Below are 18,073 nucleotides of genomic sequence, written 5' to 3'. Positions count from 1 at the left end.
TAATTGACCGTAGCCTACTCAGCGCCCTTCGTTCAGCTACCGATGTTAAACTCTCCAGTACTTTGCCCACGACAGAGCCCGCCTTCCTTACCAGCTTATTAAGACGTGAGGCGTCCCTCTTCTTAATGCTTCCTCCCCAACACGCCACCACAAAGAAGAGGGCGCTCTCCACAACTGACCTATAGAACATCTTCAGCATCTCACCACAGACATTGAATGACGCCAACCTTCTTAGGAAGTACAGTCGCCTCTGTGCCTTCCTGCACAAGGCATCTGTGTTGGCAGTCCAGTCTAGCTTCTCGTCTAACTGTACTCCCAGATACTTGTAGGTCTTAACCTGCTCCACACATTCTCCATTAATGATCACTGGCTCCATATGAGGCCTAGATCTCCTAAAGTCCACCACCATCTCCTTGGTCTTGGTGATATTGAGACGCAGGTAGTTTGAGTTGCACCATATCACAAAGTCCTGTATCAGTTTCCTATACTCCTCCTCCTGTCCATTCCTGACACACCCCACTATGGCCGTGTCATCAGCGAACTTCTGCACATGGCAGGACTCCGAGTTATATTGGAAGTCTGATGTGTACAGGGTGAACAGGACCGGAGAGAGTACGGTTCCCTGCGGCGCCCCTGTGCTGCTGACCACCGTGTCAGACCTACAGTCTCCCAACCGCACATACTGAGGTCTATCTGTCAAGTAGTCCACTATCCAATCCACCATGTGAGAGTCTACTCCCATCTCCGTTAGTTTGTGCCTTAAGATCTTGGGCTGGATGGTGTTAAAGGCACTAGAGAAGTCAAGGAATGTAATCCTCACAGCACAACTGACCCCCTCTAAGTGAGAGAGTGATTTGCGCAGCAAATCTTTACACACCTGTCTCTGTAAGTGTCCTTTAAAGTGGGAAGTTCATATTTACAGATGTGCTGGGCTGTCCGCACCACTCTCTGCAGAGTCCTACGATTAATGGAAGTACAGCTCCCATACCAAACAGTCATGTAGCCAGTCAGGATGCTCTCAATTGTGCCTCTGTAGAAAGTCCTTAGGATCTGGGGACTCATGCCAAACTTCTTCAACTGTCTGAGGTGAAAGAGGCGCTGTTGTGCCTTTTTCACCACACAGTTGGTATGTACAGACCACGTGAGGTCCTTGATGATATGTATGCTGAGGAACTTAAAGCTGTTCACCCCCTCAACCCAGATCCATTGACGTCAATAGGGGTTAGCCTATCTCCATTCCTCCTGTAATCCACAACCAGCTCCTTTGCTTTCGCAGTTTTGAGGGAAAGGTTGTTTTCTTGACACCACTTCTCCTCTGCAGGCTGCCTCATTATTATTTGAGTTAAGGCCAATCAGTGCAGTGTCGTCAACAGGTTTAATTAGCCGATTGGAGCTGTGGGTGGTGACACAATCATGGGTATACAGAGAGTAAAGGGGGGGGACTTAGTACACCGCCCTGAGGGGCACCTGCGTGGAGGGTCAGAGGGGCAGAGGTGAGGGAGCCCACTCTTACCACCTGCCGGTGATCTGACAGGAAGTCCAGGATCCAGTTGCACAAGGCAGGGTGAAGACGTGGTCTCTGAACATCTTGTTAAGTCTGGAGGGAAATCTGTTGTTGAATGCTGAACATATATGTACTTTGATAATAAATTTATTTTGAACTTTGCCCTCTCTACTGAACATCCTGTTACGTGCATGTGTACATTCAGTCACATGTGCACGTGTACACTCACACACACACCTGTTATCACATTTTTAATAATGTCCTCTTTAAAAGTCAGCTTTAATAAATTATAAAGACCTTTGTCGAATATTCAAATGGTACCAAGATATTGAACTGCAAACTTACATAATAGGGATATTTATCTATATTAACAATCACATACAGTATTCTTATTGTTGTTAAATGCAATAATAGTTTTGGAATAGCAAAGAATTTAATCATTTCCCTCTGCAAGAAAAGAGAATATTCATAACAGATTCTGTGAATATTCTAATCAAGCTGTATTGTAAGAAACTCTCTAAGGCATTGGTATTCACAATTCATTTCTCAGCAGCTGAATCACAATGTTGCCATCTTGCAGACAATCAGGATGTATTCAACATGCCAGTCAGTAGTCTTGTATTTCTACTTACAGCTAATTATTACTGGCTTTATGTGGGCAGATGAGAAATTAATGAGAGAGCCCATAGTTGGGGAAATACTGATTTGCACTTGATAATGATAGAAAACAACATTATTTTATCCAAATTATACTCATTACACTATCATTATTTATCGAAGCAGGATCTTTATTAGGAGGAATAAATGCACTGGTACTTTGACCCATAATTGTTGAAGAAGTAGTAGTCGGATTAAAGAGTTATAAGTTACTGTGTGTTTTTGTTCAAAGCTTAAATGCTTGCTTCTTTTTCATTAATAAGTGATTAAATAATGCTTTTGAAAATGTCACTGAACCTTTTTTAAAATTGCAAAATAATTTAAAATCTCAGTGTATATGTTTCCCTCAGCTGCTAATACCTGCGGTTTCAGGTTGGTTGCATGTTGTTGGATATGCACCATTCTCTAATCCTACTGGAACTTCAAAACCTTTCAATTCAGGATGATCTATATGGTCAAGAAAGAAACACAAAGAAATTTACAAGGATGTTGCCTGGATTGGGGAGCATGCCTTATGAAAACAGGTTGATGAACTTGGCCTTTTCTCCTTGGAACAATGTAAGATGAGAGGTGACCTGATAGAGGTGTATAAGATGTTGAGAGACATTGATCATGTGGATGGTCAGAGGCTTTTTCGCAGGGCTGAAATGGTTGCCACAAGAGGACACAGGTTTAAGGTGCTGGGGAGTAGGTACAGAGGTGATGTCAGGGGTAAGTTTTTTACTCAGAGAGTGGTGAGTGCGTGGAATGGGCTGCCTGCAACGGTGGTGGAGGTGGATACAATAGGCTCTTTTAAGAGACTTTTGGATAGGTACATGGAGCTTAGAAAAATAGAGGGCTATGGGGAAGTCTAGTAATTTCTAAGGTAGAAACATGTTCAGCACAACTTTGTGGGCTGAAGGGCCTGTATTGTGCTGTAGGTTTTCCGTGTTTCTATGTTTTTTTTAATGAAAGCGGATTATAGGATCACCATTGCATGGAAAGAGACATATGTTTTCTCTTTGCAGAACAATACAGCCATTAGAAATCACATACTCATTGCCCACAACACTATAATTTATTCTCTCTAAAGTGCTAATCCTAATTCTTTTTGAATGCATTTGTTTATTCTGTTTCAAACACCATTATCACTTGGGAATTCTAAATTCCTAAAATAGGAATAAATTGTTCCATCATCCTTGTACCTTTTGCCCGGAATTTTAAATCAATGCTGAGCTGTTTCCTAGTGGGATCAGCTTACTTCATGCAGTCCAAAAGCAATCTTACACACCTCTTTTCAAATTCATTTTGGCTCTCTTGCCTTCACAAAGAATAACCGCCCTTCTCATTCTTGAATGTCACCACCTATCCTGACTGCCTTGAAGACACCTGAACACACAGTCATCATGATACAGTGTCATGACAACAATATTTTCCTCAATATCTTCTAGAGAGTGAACCAATGGAAAGCAGCCAGGGCATGTGGTGTCCCTGGCTGTAGCCAAAATTCCTGCACAGATCAGCTGTTGGGGGTATTTTCAGACAATTTTAACATCACCCTGCTTCAATCTGAGGTTCCCAACTGCTTTAAGAAGGCAATTATCATCCCAGTACCTAAGAAAAACAAGGTAATGTGTATTAAAGATTCCCACCAGCTAGCTTTGACATCCAGCATCATGAAGTGCTTCGAGAGGCAAGTCCAGTCTCCAGGCCCACTGCAATCACCAGCCACTGAAATAGAGGCAGCTGTAGTCTAATATTGTATTGAGTCCAGCTCCAACTTCAGAACTATAATCCAAGCCAATTCATCACCAAACTCTTAAATCTGGGATTCAGCACCTCTCTTTGAAACTGAATTCTTGACTTCCTGACCAACAGACCACAATCAGTAAGGACAGGTACCAACAGCTCTGTCATGATTATTCTAAACACTGGTCACCAAGAAGCTGCAACCTCAGCTCCTACCCTGCTCTCTGTACACCCCTGACCGTGTGGCCAGATTCTGCTCTAGCCCCACCTTGTATCTCAAATAACCATGGGTCAGAGTATAAGAAGGAGATTGAGAGCAGAACAAAAGAGTTGGTTGTTGGTTTCAGGAAGTCGGAGTGAGGGCAGTGCATATGTTTCTGTTTATATCAATGGCGCCTAACGGCAACTTCTTTGCTTGCATCTTTGGAAACTGCTCTACTTCTATCTTTAATATCTCTATTTTTCCCTTTCAGGGTTCTTTTGAAGATTCTGACCTGGAGTTACACGCTGACTTTGGTTCTTTGCGGGAATGGGACCTGCTCTCAGGGTCTCACAACTAGTTGCTTTTTGATGTGCCGAGGACGTGGCCTAGAAGACTAACGCACCTTCAGGGTGCCGGTTTTTCATGGTTCAGGGAACGGGCAGACTCGAGGTCAATGCCACCACCTGGTGTGTCGTGGGAGACAGAAGATCGAAAGCAGTGAGCTGGCTGCTGGCTGTGTGCCCTGAGTCCTGAGAACTCGACTAGAGAGGAGTTATGGGTGGAACTGAGAAATAAGAAAGGTATGACCATGTTAATGGGACTATATTACAGACCACCCAACAGTCCATGAGATTTAGATGAACAGATTTGTAAAGAGATCACAGACTGTTAAAAAAGCATAAGGCTGTTATAGCAGGTGATTTTAACTTTCCACACAGATTGTTCAATGTATTCAGGAAAGTTTCCTTCATCAGTACATAGAAGTCCCCTCAAGAGAGAATGTGATACTGAACCTGCTATTAGGGAGTGAGACAGGGCAGGTGACAGAAGGGGAACACTTTACATCCAGTGATCACAGTGTCATTAGTTTCAAAATAAATGTAAAAGGATAGGTCTGGTCCATAGGCTGAGATTCTAAATTGGAGAAAGGTCTGTTTTGATGGTATCAGAAAGGATTTAGCAGGTGTGGATTGGGACAGGCTGTTTTCTGGCAATAATGTAGATGGTAAGAGGAAGGCCTTAAGGGTGAAATTTTGAGAATACAAAGCTTGTATGTGCCTGCAGAATAAAATAGGTGTACGCAATCTTTGTTTTCAAGAGATATTGAGGCCCTGGTTAAGAAAAAAAAGGAGATGCATAGCAGATATAGGCAGGTAGGTACAAATGAGGTGCTTATAGAGTACAAGAAATGCAAGAGAACACTTAAGAAATAAATCAGGAGAGCTAAAAGAAGGCATGAAGTTGCTTTAGCAGACAAGGTGAAGGAGAATCCTAATATGTTAAGAGCAAAAGGATGGCAAGGGGCCAAAATGGTTCTCTGGAAGATCAGAATGGTGATCCATTCTTGAAGCCAAAACAGATGGGGGAGATCTTAAATGATTTTCTTTGCATCTTTATTTACTCAGGAGATGGACACAGATTCTAAAGAGGGCTATGGTTACCCAGTGCAGGTCAATGGGAGTAAGCAGTTTAAATTGGTTCGCCACAAACTAGAGTCATAGAGTCAGAAACAGGCCTTTCAGCCCATCCAGTCCTTGCTGTAACTATTTAAACTGTTACTCCCATCGACCTGCACTAGACCATAGTCCTCCATATTCCTACTATCCATGTACCTCTCTAAAGTGTTGAAATCAAGCTTGCATGCACCATTTGAGCTGGAAGCACATTCTACACTCTCACAACCCTCTGAGTGAAGAAATTTCCCCTCACATTCCCCTTAAACTTTTCAGCTTTCACCATTTTCCCATAATTTCTGGTTGTAGTTTCATCCAACTTCAGTAGAAAAAGCCTGCTTGCATTTACCCTATCTATGCCCCTCAAAATTTTGTATACCTCAGTCAAATCCCCTTTCAATATTCTATGCTTTAAGGAATACAGTTCTAACCTATTCAATCTTCCTTTATAACTCAGGTCCTCCAGACCCAGCAAATTATAAATCTTCTCTTTCAAACTTATTTACATCTTTCTTATAGGTAGGTGATCAAAACTACAGACAATACTCCAAACTAGGCCTCATCAACATCTTCAACAACTTCAACATAACATTCATATTCCTAACATAACGGGTCATAATCTGCATGGAGGTCGGTGACCAGTGGTGTATCTTAGGGATCTATTCTAGGACCCCTACTCTTTGTGATTTTTATAAATGACCTGGAGGAGGAAGTGGAGGGATGGGTTAGTAAGTTTGCTGATAACACAAAGGTTGGAGGTGTTGTGGATAGTGTGGAGGGCTATCAGAAGTTACAGTGGGACATTGATAGGATGCAGAAATGGGCTGAGAAATGGCAGATGGAGTTCAACCCAGATAAGTGTGAAGTGGTTCATTTTAGTAGGTCAAATATGATGGCAAAATATAGTATTAATGATAAAACTCTTGGCAGTGTGGAGGATCAGAGGGATCTTGGGGTCCAAGTCCATAGGATGCTCAAAGCTGCTGTGCAGGTTGACTCTGTGGTTAAGAAGGCATATGGTGTATTGGCCTTCATCAATAGTGGAATTGAATTTAGGAGCCGAGATGTAATGTTGCAGCTATATAGGACCCTGGTCAGACCCCACTTGGAGTACTGTGCTCAGTTCTGGTCGCCTCACTACAGGAAGGATGTGGAAGCCATAGAAAGGATGCAGAGGAGATTTACAAGGATGTTGCCTGGATTGGGGAGCTTGCCTTATGAGAATAGGTTGAATGAACTCGGCCTTTTCTCCTTGGAATGAAGGAGGATGAGAGGTGAGCTGACAGATGTGTATAAGGTGATGAGAGGCATTGATCGTGTGGATAGTCAGAGGCTTTTTCCCAGAGCTGAGATGGCTGCCACAAGAGGGCACACGTTTAAGGTGCTGGGGAGTAGGTACAGAGGAGATATCAGGGGTAAGTTTTTTTACTCAGAGAGTGGTGAGTGTGTGGAATGGGTTGCCGACAACGGTGGTGGAGGTGGATACGATAGGGCCTTTTAAGAGCCTTTTGGATAGGTACATGGAGCTTAGGAAAAAATAGAGGGCTATGGGTTACCCTAGTAATTGCTAAGGTAGGGACATGTTTGGCACAACTTCGAGGGCCGAAGGGCCTGTATTGTGCTGTAGGTTTTCTATGTTTCTATGTTGCTATTACATCTTCTGTACTTAATATATTGATTTATGAAGGCCAATGTGCCAAAAGCCTTCTTTATGACCTTACCTACCTGTGATGCCACTTTGAATAACTTATGGACCTGTATACCCAGATCCCTTTGTTCTACTAGACTCTTCAGCGCCTTTTTGTTCACTGTGTAAGACCTGCTCTGGTTGGCCCTGCTGAAGTGCAAAACCTCACACTTGTCTGCATTAAATTCCATCTGCCATTTTTCCAGCTGATGTAGATCACTCTGCAAGCCATGATAGCCTTCCTCACTGTGCACTGCACCTGCAACCTTGGGGTCATCCGCAAAACTGCTGATCCAGTTAACCACATTATCATCCCGGTCATTGATATAGATGGCAAACGACAAAGGACCCAGCACAGATCCTTGTGGCACACCACTAGTCACAGGTCTCCAGTCAGAGTGGCAACCCTCTACTACCACTCTCTGGCTTCTCCCACAAGGCCAATGTCTAATGCAGTTTACTACCTCATCCTGAATGCCGAGTGACTGAACCTTCTTGACCAACTTCCCATGTGGGACCTTGTCAAATGCCTTGCCAAAGTCTATATAGACAACATCCACTGCCTTGCCTTCATCCACTTTCCTGGTAACTTCCTTGAAAAACTCTATAAGATTGGTTAGACATGACCTGCCACGCATGAAGCCATGGTGACTATCCTTAATCAGTCCATAATTACTTATATAACCAGTCCCATCGAATACTTTCCAATAACTTTCCCACAACTGATGTCAGACTCTCCACCCTATAATTTCCTCATTTATGTTTAGAGCCTCTTCTAAACAATGAAACAACATTAGCTATCTTCCAGTCCTCTGGTACCTCACCTATCGCTAAGGATGATTTAACTATCTCTGCTAGTCCCGACAATTTCCACACTTGCCTCCTGTAAGGACCTGGTCAACTCTGGGGATTTCTTCACCCTGATTTGCCTCAGGACAGCAAACACCTCCTCCTCTGTAATCTATACAGGTCCATGAAGCTGATGCTGATTTGCTTCACTTCTATAGATTTTGTGTCTGTCTCCTGAGTAAATACAGACACAAAGAATTTATTTAAGATCTCCCTCATCTATTTTGGCTCCAAACATGGACTACTATTCTGATCATCCAGAGGACCAACGTCATCCCTTGCAATCTTTTTGCTCTTAACATATCTACAGAACTCCTTTGGATTCTCCTTCACCTTGTCTGCTAGAGCAACCTCTTGCCTTCTTTTAGCCTTCCTGATTAAGTTTTTAAGTGTTCTCTTGTATTTCTTATAGCAGATGGGCTGAAGGGCCTTTTTCTGTGCTGACTATTCTCTGACTCCTTGACTCTATCAGATGCATTATGGTTTTGCTATGGCAACTGCTCTTATCATTACTGCAAGATACTGCAGAGAGTTGTGGATATCTCTCATCTCAGCACATCACAGAAACAACTCCCCCATTTGTGATCTCTGTCTATTCCTTGCTGCCTTAGTGAAGCAGCCAGCATAATCAATGATCCCACTGACCCTGGGCATTCTCTCTTCTCCCCCTACCATTAGGCAGAAGATACAAAAGCCTGAAAGCATATACCTTCGAGCTCAAGGACAGTTTCTGTTCTGCTGCTATGACAATTGATTGCTTCCCTAGATTGATCAGATGGACTGTTAACCTCCCTTAATGCAATCTTGCTCCTTATTCTGTACTAGCACTGCGTTTTATCTGTACTGTAACACTTTATCTGCTGTACTCCCTCAATGCACTGTGATAATGAATTGATCTGTATGAATGGTACAGAATATAAAGCAAGTTTTTCACTGGACCTGAGACAATAATAAACCAGTTTTATCTGACAACTGAAACCTCCAACTCTGGAATGATTCCAGCAATATTTTTGTGTATCGTTTCTGGGTTCTTCACATCCTTCCCTAGTGGCCAGTATTGGATTTAATCCATTCAGGGCAGAAGGTTGGCACAGAGGGTAGAATGTGGTCAAAAAACTGCTTCAGTGTTGACTATGAGAGCTGTCTGTGGATTCTAACGAATAGATTCTCAGAGATGTTGACACTCAGAAACTTGAAACTGTTCACCCTTTCCACTGCTGATCCCTTGATGAGAACTGGTATGTGTTCCCTCGACTTCCCCTTCCTGAAGTCCACAATCAATTCATTGGTCTTATTGACATTCAGTGTAAGGTTGTTGCTGAGATTCCATTCAGTTTGCTGATCTATCTCATCTGATCTATGGCTTCATGTCACCATTTGAGATTCTGCCAACAGCAGCTGTGACATTAGTGAATTTATAGATGGCATTTGAACTGTGCCTAACCACACCGTCATGTTAATGTAAGATAAGACAATGCAGTTTGAAGGTTTGACACCTAAGCTGAGACTGGAAATATAAACTTCTACTTACCAGCTTGCACAGTTCCCAAACAGGTACCTAAAGTACCTTATACTGGATTTATTAAGCATAAAGAATATAAAGTATTCAAAAAGGAATTTGTTATGCACATTAAATCCTCACAAAATTATGATACAAATCACAAGTCATATCCACCCATTTTCCATCTCCCATTATCCAGGTGACGTCCCACTCTGCAAAACAACTGTGACAGAAAGTGGTACACACAGCCCAAGCCATCACAGAAGAGACCCCTCAAGCTCTGACAGCATCTATGGGATGCACTACCTCAAGAAGGCAGAACTAACATCAACGATCTCCACCATCAGGGTCATGCCACTTTCTTGATGCTTCCATCAGGCAGTTCCACACCAGAAGAAAGTGAGAACTTCCTATAAGCATCAGATTCTTAAACAGAGCTGTTCACCCCCGACCCTCCCTCAGTAACAGAACAGTCAGCTGTTCACTCCCGACCCTCCCTCAGTAACAGAACAGTTGGACTGAGTTGTTCACCCCGACCCTCCCTCAGTAACAGAACAGTTGGACTGAGTTGTTCACCCCGACCCTCCCTCAGTAACAGAACAGTCAGCTGTTCACCCCCCAACCCTCCCTCAGGAACAGAACAGTTAGACTGAGCTGTTCACCATCAACCCTCCCTCAGTAACAGAACAGTTAACTGTTCACCCCCGACCCTCCCTCAGTAACAGAACAGTCAGCTGTTCACCACCGATCCTCCCTCAGTAACAGAACAGTTAACTGTTCACCCCTGACCCTCCCTCAGTAACAGAACAGTCAGCTGTTCACCCCCGACCCTCCCTCAGTAACAGAACAGTCAGCTGTTCACCCCCGACCCTCCCTCAGTAACAGAACAGTCAGCTGTTCACCCCCCAACCCTCCCTCAGTAACAGAACAGTTAGACTGAGCTGTTCACCATCAACCCTCCCTCAGTAACAGAACAGTTAACTGTTCACCCCCGACCCTCCCTCAGTAACAGAACAGTCAGCTGTTCACCACCGATCCTCCCTCAGTAACAGAACAGTTAACTGTTCACCCCTGACCCTCCCTCAGTAACAGAACAGTCAGCTGTTCACCCCCGACCCTCCCTCAGTAACAGAACAGTTAGACTGAGCTGTTCACCCCCGACCCTCCCTCAGTAACAGAATAGTTAACTGTTCACCCCTGACCCTCCCTCAGTAACAGAACAGTTAGACTGAGCTGTTCACCCCCGACCCTCCCTCAGTAACAGAACAGTTAGACTGAGCTGTTCACCCCCGACCCTCCCTCAGTAACAGAACAGTTAACTGTTCACCCCCCGACCCTCCCTCAGTAACAGAATAGTTAACTGTTCACCCCCGACCCTCCCTCAGTAACAGAACAGTTAACTGTTCACCCCTGACCCTCCCTCAGTAACAGAACAGTCAGCTGTTCACCCCCGACCCTCCCTCAGTAACAGAATAGTTAACTGTTCACCCCCTAACCCTCCCTCAGTAACAGAACAGTCAGCTGTTCACCCCGACCCTCCCTCAGTAACAGAACAGTCAGCTGTTCACCCCCGACCCTACCTCAGTAACAGAACAGTCAGCTGTTCACCCCCGACCCTCCCTCAGTAACAGAATAGTTAACTGTTCACCCCCTAACCCTCCCTCAGTAACAGAACAGTCAGCTGTTCACCCCCCGACCCTCCCTCAGTAACAGAACAGTCAGCTGTTCACCCCCCGACCCTCCCTCAGTAACAGAACAGTCAGCTGTTCACCCCTGACCCTCCCTCAGTAACAGAACAGTCAGCTGTTCACCCCCTGACCCTACCTCAGTAACAGAACACGACTGTACCTCACCATGCTGGTGTACGTGACGATGAGCTTGACTGTACCAGGTGCACCTGTTCCTAACTGTACCGGTGTACTATGACTATAACGTGTTCTTTATCACTAAAACACCCATACTAGGTTGTGTGTATAGGAATGAACTGCCAGAGGAACTGTTAGAAATGTGTGCATATATAACATTTAAAAGAAATTCGGAGAAGTAAATTGATTGTAAAGGTTTAGAGGGATGCTGGTAAATGTAATTAAGAAAGGCATTTTGGTTTGCATTGAGAATTCAGACCACTTGTTATTTTCCATGTTCCAATACTCTTTGATTATATTGAATGGATTCAAAGAGAGAATTTGAAAGATTATTAAGAATCAACTTTATTTTTGCCAAATACATTTACATGTAATTGGGAAACTGCTTCTATTTTGTACACCAACAAAATCTACAGATAGAGTTAGTGCAGGAAAGTGGGACAGAAGTAGGATTTTTTTCAAAGGCAGAGCTGGCACAAGAGGCCACCTGGACCACTCCTGCTACTTTTCCTCATGTTTCTGGGACTACAACGTGTTCTTTATTATTAACAAAAGGATTAATGCACCTGTATGTTTATTATCACAAATGAAGACACTGCTTCTCTCAGCACAGGTAATGTTCTTGTACAACTCTTGGTTCTAATATTGGCAATGGTTATTGATGTGCAAATAAGTACTTCCCACCTGCTCAACATTCTCATTAGTTCTACTTAAAACTAATTACCACAGGCAGTTGACAATGCCAGCAGCAATTATCCGTGAGGAGAAACCTTGGATTGTTGGCATATTGAGTGCATCCTAATGTATTACAACCCAGCACAGCTGTTAGATCAAGTGCTGAGGCTAAATTTTCTAAAGATTAAGTAGCTACATCTTTTTCACAATGGAACTGGATAGAACCATGAGAATAGCAGACATTCTATAAAGACTCAACTATATGTTTCTTCCCAATTTGCTTCCAATAATGTTACCTTTTCACTTGGATCTGTCATAGCTCTGTTGATGATGACACCCTCCACACTATCACTTATTTCATTTCTCTTTATGAAAGTCAAAGTTGAGTTTATTGTAATATGCACAGGAGATTCTGCAGATGCTGAAAATCCTGAGACACACACACACACAATGCTGAAGAAACTCAGCAGGTCACGCAACATCTATAGCAATGAATAAACTGTCATTGTTTGGGGCTGAGACCCTTCATAAAAACTGGAGAGGAGAGGGGGAAGATTACAGAATAAGAAGGTAGTGGGGGGAGGAGGACATGCTAGAAGGTGATGGGTGAAGCCAGCTGGGGGGATGGGAGATGAAATTAAAAAACTGGGAGGTGTAAATTGAATAGGCAAAGGGCTGGAGAAGCAAGAGTCTGATAGGAAAGGAGAGTGAATCATGGGAGAAAGGGAAGGAGGGGCACCAGAGGAGGTGATAGGTAGGTGAAGAGAAAAGAAGAGGTAAAAGGTGGGCCATAGTGGGGATCTGAAGCAGGGGGAGGGGGAAATTACTAGAATAATCTAGGGAATTACTAGGGAATAATCGTTATAAATACGTGTATGCAGTGGTGCAATGAAAACTTACTTGCAGCACCACTGCAGATGCATCGAATCATATCAGTAACATTCTCAAGGAAAACACAAATGAAACACATTATCCACAATTTCTTCAATAAAGAATTCAATTAAAACCAAAAAAGCAAAGTCCATTGTAGTGGAAAGCAATCAAAGTCACTATGAGGTGGTAATTAGGTTGGTTGAAGTAGTAATTGGGGTTGTGCAGGTTGGTTTAAGAACCAAATGGTTGAAGAGAAATAACTGTTGTTGTACAGTACATGGTGGTGTTGGGCTTCAGGCATCTGTACCTCCTCCCTGATGGTAGCTGTGAGAAGACAGCATGGCCCAAATGCTAGGGATCTTTGATGATGCAAGTTGCCTTTTTTGAGGCACCACCTGATGTAGCTGCTATGGATGGTGGGGAGGGATGTGCCCATAAAGTTTTGGGCAGAGTCCACTATTCTCTGCGGGTTCTTATTTCCCCTTCCTGTACCAGACCATGATGCAACCAGGGTAATTCTCTACTGGAACTGATAGGACTCTTTCCTTCCTGTACCAGACCATGATGCAACCAGGGTAACTCTCTACTGGAACTGATAGGACTCTTCCCTTCCTGTACCAGACCATGATGCAACCAGGGTAACTCTCTACTGGAACTGATAGGACTCTTTCCTTCCTGTACCAGACCATGATGCAACCAGGGTAACTCTCTACTGGAACTGATAGGACTCTTCCCTTCCTGTACCAGACCACGATGCAACCAGGGTAACTCTCTACTGGAACTGATAGGACTCTTTCCTTCCTGTACCAGACCATGATGCAACCAGGGTAACTCTCTACTGGAACTGATAGGACTCTTCCCTTCCTGTACCAGACCACGATGCAACCAGGGTAGCTCTCTACTGGAGCTTTCAATCTCAGTTGCTCCATTTCTTGCACTTCTACTTCCATCTGCTCTCCTCCATTCTATCAAGGAAAGGAGTTCCCTTGTCCTCTCCCTTCAGCCCTGTTGGAAATGTGGCTAACTGTCTGCAGCTTTCTTCAGTATACAGTAGATTCCCATGGTTGATGCTTTGTATTCCAGGGGTTGCATTTTCCATACAGTTGGTGTTATTCCAGGGATTGCATGTCTCATGCAGCTGGTGTTATGTTAATGACTTACAAACTTCAAAAGGAATTGGTTTATAATTATCACATGTACTGAAGCACAGTAAAAAGCTTGTCTCTCATGATGACCATACAGGTCTTTTCATTACAGCAGTACACTGAGGTAATACAGTGTAAAACAATAATAGAATGCAGAATAAAGGGTTGCAGTTACAGAAGTACTGTACAGGCAAACAATAAGTTGTAAGGCCATAATTAGGTCCATTGGGAGTTCGGGAGTCTATTTTATTGTACTAGGGAACTGTTCAGTAGTCATAACAGTAAGATAGATGCTGTCCTTGGGCCTGATGGTACGTGCTTTCAGACTATTGTATCTTCTGTCCGATAGAGGAGCGGAAGAGAGAATATCAAGGGTGAATGGGCTTTGATTACGTTGGCTGAGGCAGTGAGAGTGAGATAGCTAGAATGGCAGGGGGGGGGAGGGGAAGGAAGATAGCTCAAAGGTATTTGGTAAATACAGGTGGGTGAGAAAGATAAAGAGCTGGAGAAGAAGGTATCTGACAGCAGAGGGGAGTGGAGCATCAGACAAAGGGAAGGAAGAGGGTACCCAGGTGGAGATGATAGGCAGGTGAGAAGAGGAACAATGTCAAAGTTGGAAATAGAAGAAGAGGGGAGTGGGAGGCTACTTAGATAGAACATAAAGTGTTGCTCCTCCACCCTGTGGCACAAGCGGAGGCTATAGATAGACATGTTGGAATAGGTCTGGGGATAAGAATTGAAATAGGGTTCAGAAAATTCCACTTTTTTACAAATGGAACTGAGGTGCTTGACAGGCCGTCCCCCAATTACATCGGGTCTCCCCAATGTACAGGAGGCCACATCAGGAACACCGGACACAATAGATGACCTCAGCAGATTCACAAATGAAGTGTTGCTTCACGTGGAAGGATTGTTTGGGACCCTGAATGGAGATGAGGGAGGAGGTGAATGGGCAGGTGTAGCACTTTGGCCACTTTCAGGGATAAATGCTTGAAGGGAGATTAGTGGTGAGGGACAAATGGACAAGGGAATCACAGAGTGAGCGATCCCTGCAGAAATTGGTGAGAGGGGCTGAGGTAAAGATACATTTGATGGTAGGATCCCTTTGGAGATGGTGGAAGTTGTGGAGAATGAAGTGTTGGATGTGGAGGCTCATGGGCTGTAAGTAAGAACAAGAGGATTTCTACCACTGTTAAGGCAGTGGGAAGATATGGTGAGCACAGACATTCGGGAAATGGAGGAGATGTGAGTGAGAGCAGTAGCAATGATGGAGGATAGGAAGGAGGAATTCTCTGTAAAGAAGGTTGCATTCTGGAAACAGATGCAGTGGAAGCAAAGAAACAGAGAAAAGGGAATAGCATTTAAACAGGAGATTGGATGGGAAGAGGTGTAGCCAAGATAACCGTGGGAAGCAGTAGGGTTGTAAAAGCTGTCAGTTAGCAATTTTTCTCCAGAGATGAAGGCAGAGAGATTGAGAAAGGGGAGGAAGGGCATAAAGCAGCATTAGTGCAGTTGTCAATGTAGCAGAGAAAGAGTTGGGGAACATTTCTGGGGAAGACTTGAAACATGGACTGTTCTATGTAGCCAACAAATAGGCAGGTGTAGCTGGGACCCATGCAGTTGCCCAGGACTACCCCTCAAGTCTGGAGAATGTGGGAGGAGCTGAAGGAAAAATTGGGGGTGAGGAACAGTTCTACTGGAGGTTGGTAGTGGAGGGGAAATGGTTGGTTCTTTTAATGAGAGAGAAAGTAGGATTCATCCCAATATTTCTAATCAGTGGCTATTCATCATAAATCAGAAATGAACTAATTTCTGAGGCTTTGTTACTTTGGAAGCCAATGATATGATTTGATATAGATAGTCATGGATCTGTTATCATTCAATCACTGACACTTACAGAGGAAAACAATAAAGGAATCAACAATAAGCAAATTGAACTGGGGCAAGATTCTGAAGATACTGGAAATCTGTAACAAAAACAAAGACTGATGGAAGCACTCGCCACACCAAGTTGGTGTATTGAGTTAATGACCTTTCATTGGGATTTTGGAGAGGGGTAAAGGTGAAGAGAACAGGAAGAATGTCTGTGCTAGGCTGCAAACTGAAATTGTGAAGGCATCAATATCAGTCAGAGATAATAGAGCAGAGAGAAATTATCTGAAGCAGCAAGATACAATCACGTCGGTGAAATAAGGAACATTGGTGGGTGCCCTGCGGAGAAAGAAAGGCTAAAATAAATCAGATGTACACACTACTGTTACATAGAGTTCAGTTTGGACTCCTTCCCCTCCCACCTTCTTATTCTGGCTTCTTCCCCCTTCTTTTCCAGTCTTGATGAAGGATGTTGTTTCGAAGTACTTGGAGATTAATGATAAAATAAGTCAAGTCAGCCTGGTTTCTGTGAAGGGAAATCTTACCTGATAAATCTGTTAGAGTTGTTTAAGGAAGTAACAAGCAGGGTGTGTTGTGTTCTTTATACGTATTGTGGGTTACTAAGAACAAACAATATTCTGAAAGAATATAACTAGAACTTTTATTTAACAGCAAACAGCAACCACGTTTTAACCATACAAGGTTCTAGATCATTTTCCGATTCCTGCGCATGCTCTGAACTCTGTCCAATCACGTTCTTACACGTGACACATGATATCACCACATCTTCCTTTCCTTAAAAAGAAAAACAATTAGCAACATTAATCAAAACAAATGCATAATTTAACATGTCTCTATCAGTCTCTCTGGGGGTTTACAAATATGAGTAGACCGTCTAAGTGGTTCACTCAGTTCTTGTGTTTTGTTGTTATTTACAGTTTTGTCTGGTCTGCATCAGTTAACTGTAACTCTGAAGTTGGCTTGCTCTTGAGTTCTTTGAGAAGAAATTGCAATTCATTCATTAACTATGTAATCTCTTTTTTTATGCTGAGACTTCATCATTTCAATAAAACTTCTCAATTCCTTCACTTGTGCTTTCACTTCTTCAATTGGATCCTGATTCTTGTCACTCTTTGGCTTCAGATCAGTATTGTACTGTACCAGCAAGTTTGGTTTTGGTAGCAATGTTTTGTCAGATGCTGGTAACAAAGGGATGGGTCTGGGATTTTTCTTTATGACTTCTTTTACTTTTGCTGCATTGGAATCAAATTCTGTTCTCTCTCTCTCTTTCATCAAGTCACTATATACTGACTCTGTGTCACTATCCAGGACTGAGACTCTTCACCAAATTCAGTCTCTCACAAGCAGATACACCAAGTATTGACAGTACATTTTTTGGCACAACCACGAATAAAAGCGTATGCACAGTATTTTTGTGTGATATTTTCACCACACATGTTCCTTTAACTGGAATGTCTGCACCTGAATACCCAGTCACTTTTATATTTGTTTGATGTAACTTTGGTCTTGGCTTTAATGCATTAAACTCAGATTCTGAAAGAACATTAACTTGTGCTCCAGTATCCAATTTAAACAGAATAATATTTTGGTTCACTTGCAATAGCATAGTCCAGTCAGTCTTACTTTGTTTGTTTTCACAAAGCACATCTATATAAAACTCCTCATGTTCATTTTCAAGCACTGCATTTACCTGTTTTATTTCCTTTCTACTTCTGCAACAGCGTGAAAAATTATCACTCTCACTGCAGTCATTGCACATTTTTCCATATGCTGGACACTTTTTTGCCTGATGTTGCTGCCCACAGCGATCACAAAGTTGTTTTCTTTCGGATGATGTTTTGCTCTCTGTTGGTTTCGTTGCTGTTTTATTAATTTTTCTAACATGTTTGCGTTTTTCCACAGTGTCTACGCAGCTCTCAATAAAAAGCTCTTTAGCCTGTGACATCACAGTCTCTGAAGCTTTGCAGAGAATCAAAGCTATTTCCAAATTTATGTCTGGTTCTCTGAAGAGTCTTTCTCTCAGAGCATTATCCAGAATGC

The sequence above is a fragment of the Hemitrygon akajei genome, chromosome 23, assembly GCF_048418815.1.
Source record: "Hemitrygon akajei chromosome 23, sHemAka1.3, whole genome shotgun sequence".
Classification (NCBI taxonomy): Eukaryota; Metazoa; Chordata; class Chondrichthyes; order Myliobatiformes; family Dasyatidae; genus Hemitrygon; species Hemitrygon akajei.
This window is presented reverse-complemented; position numbering follows the sequence as displayed.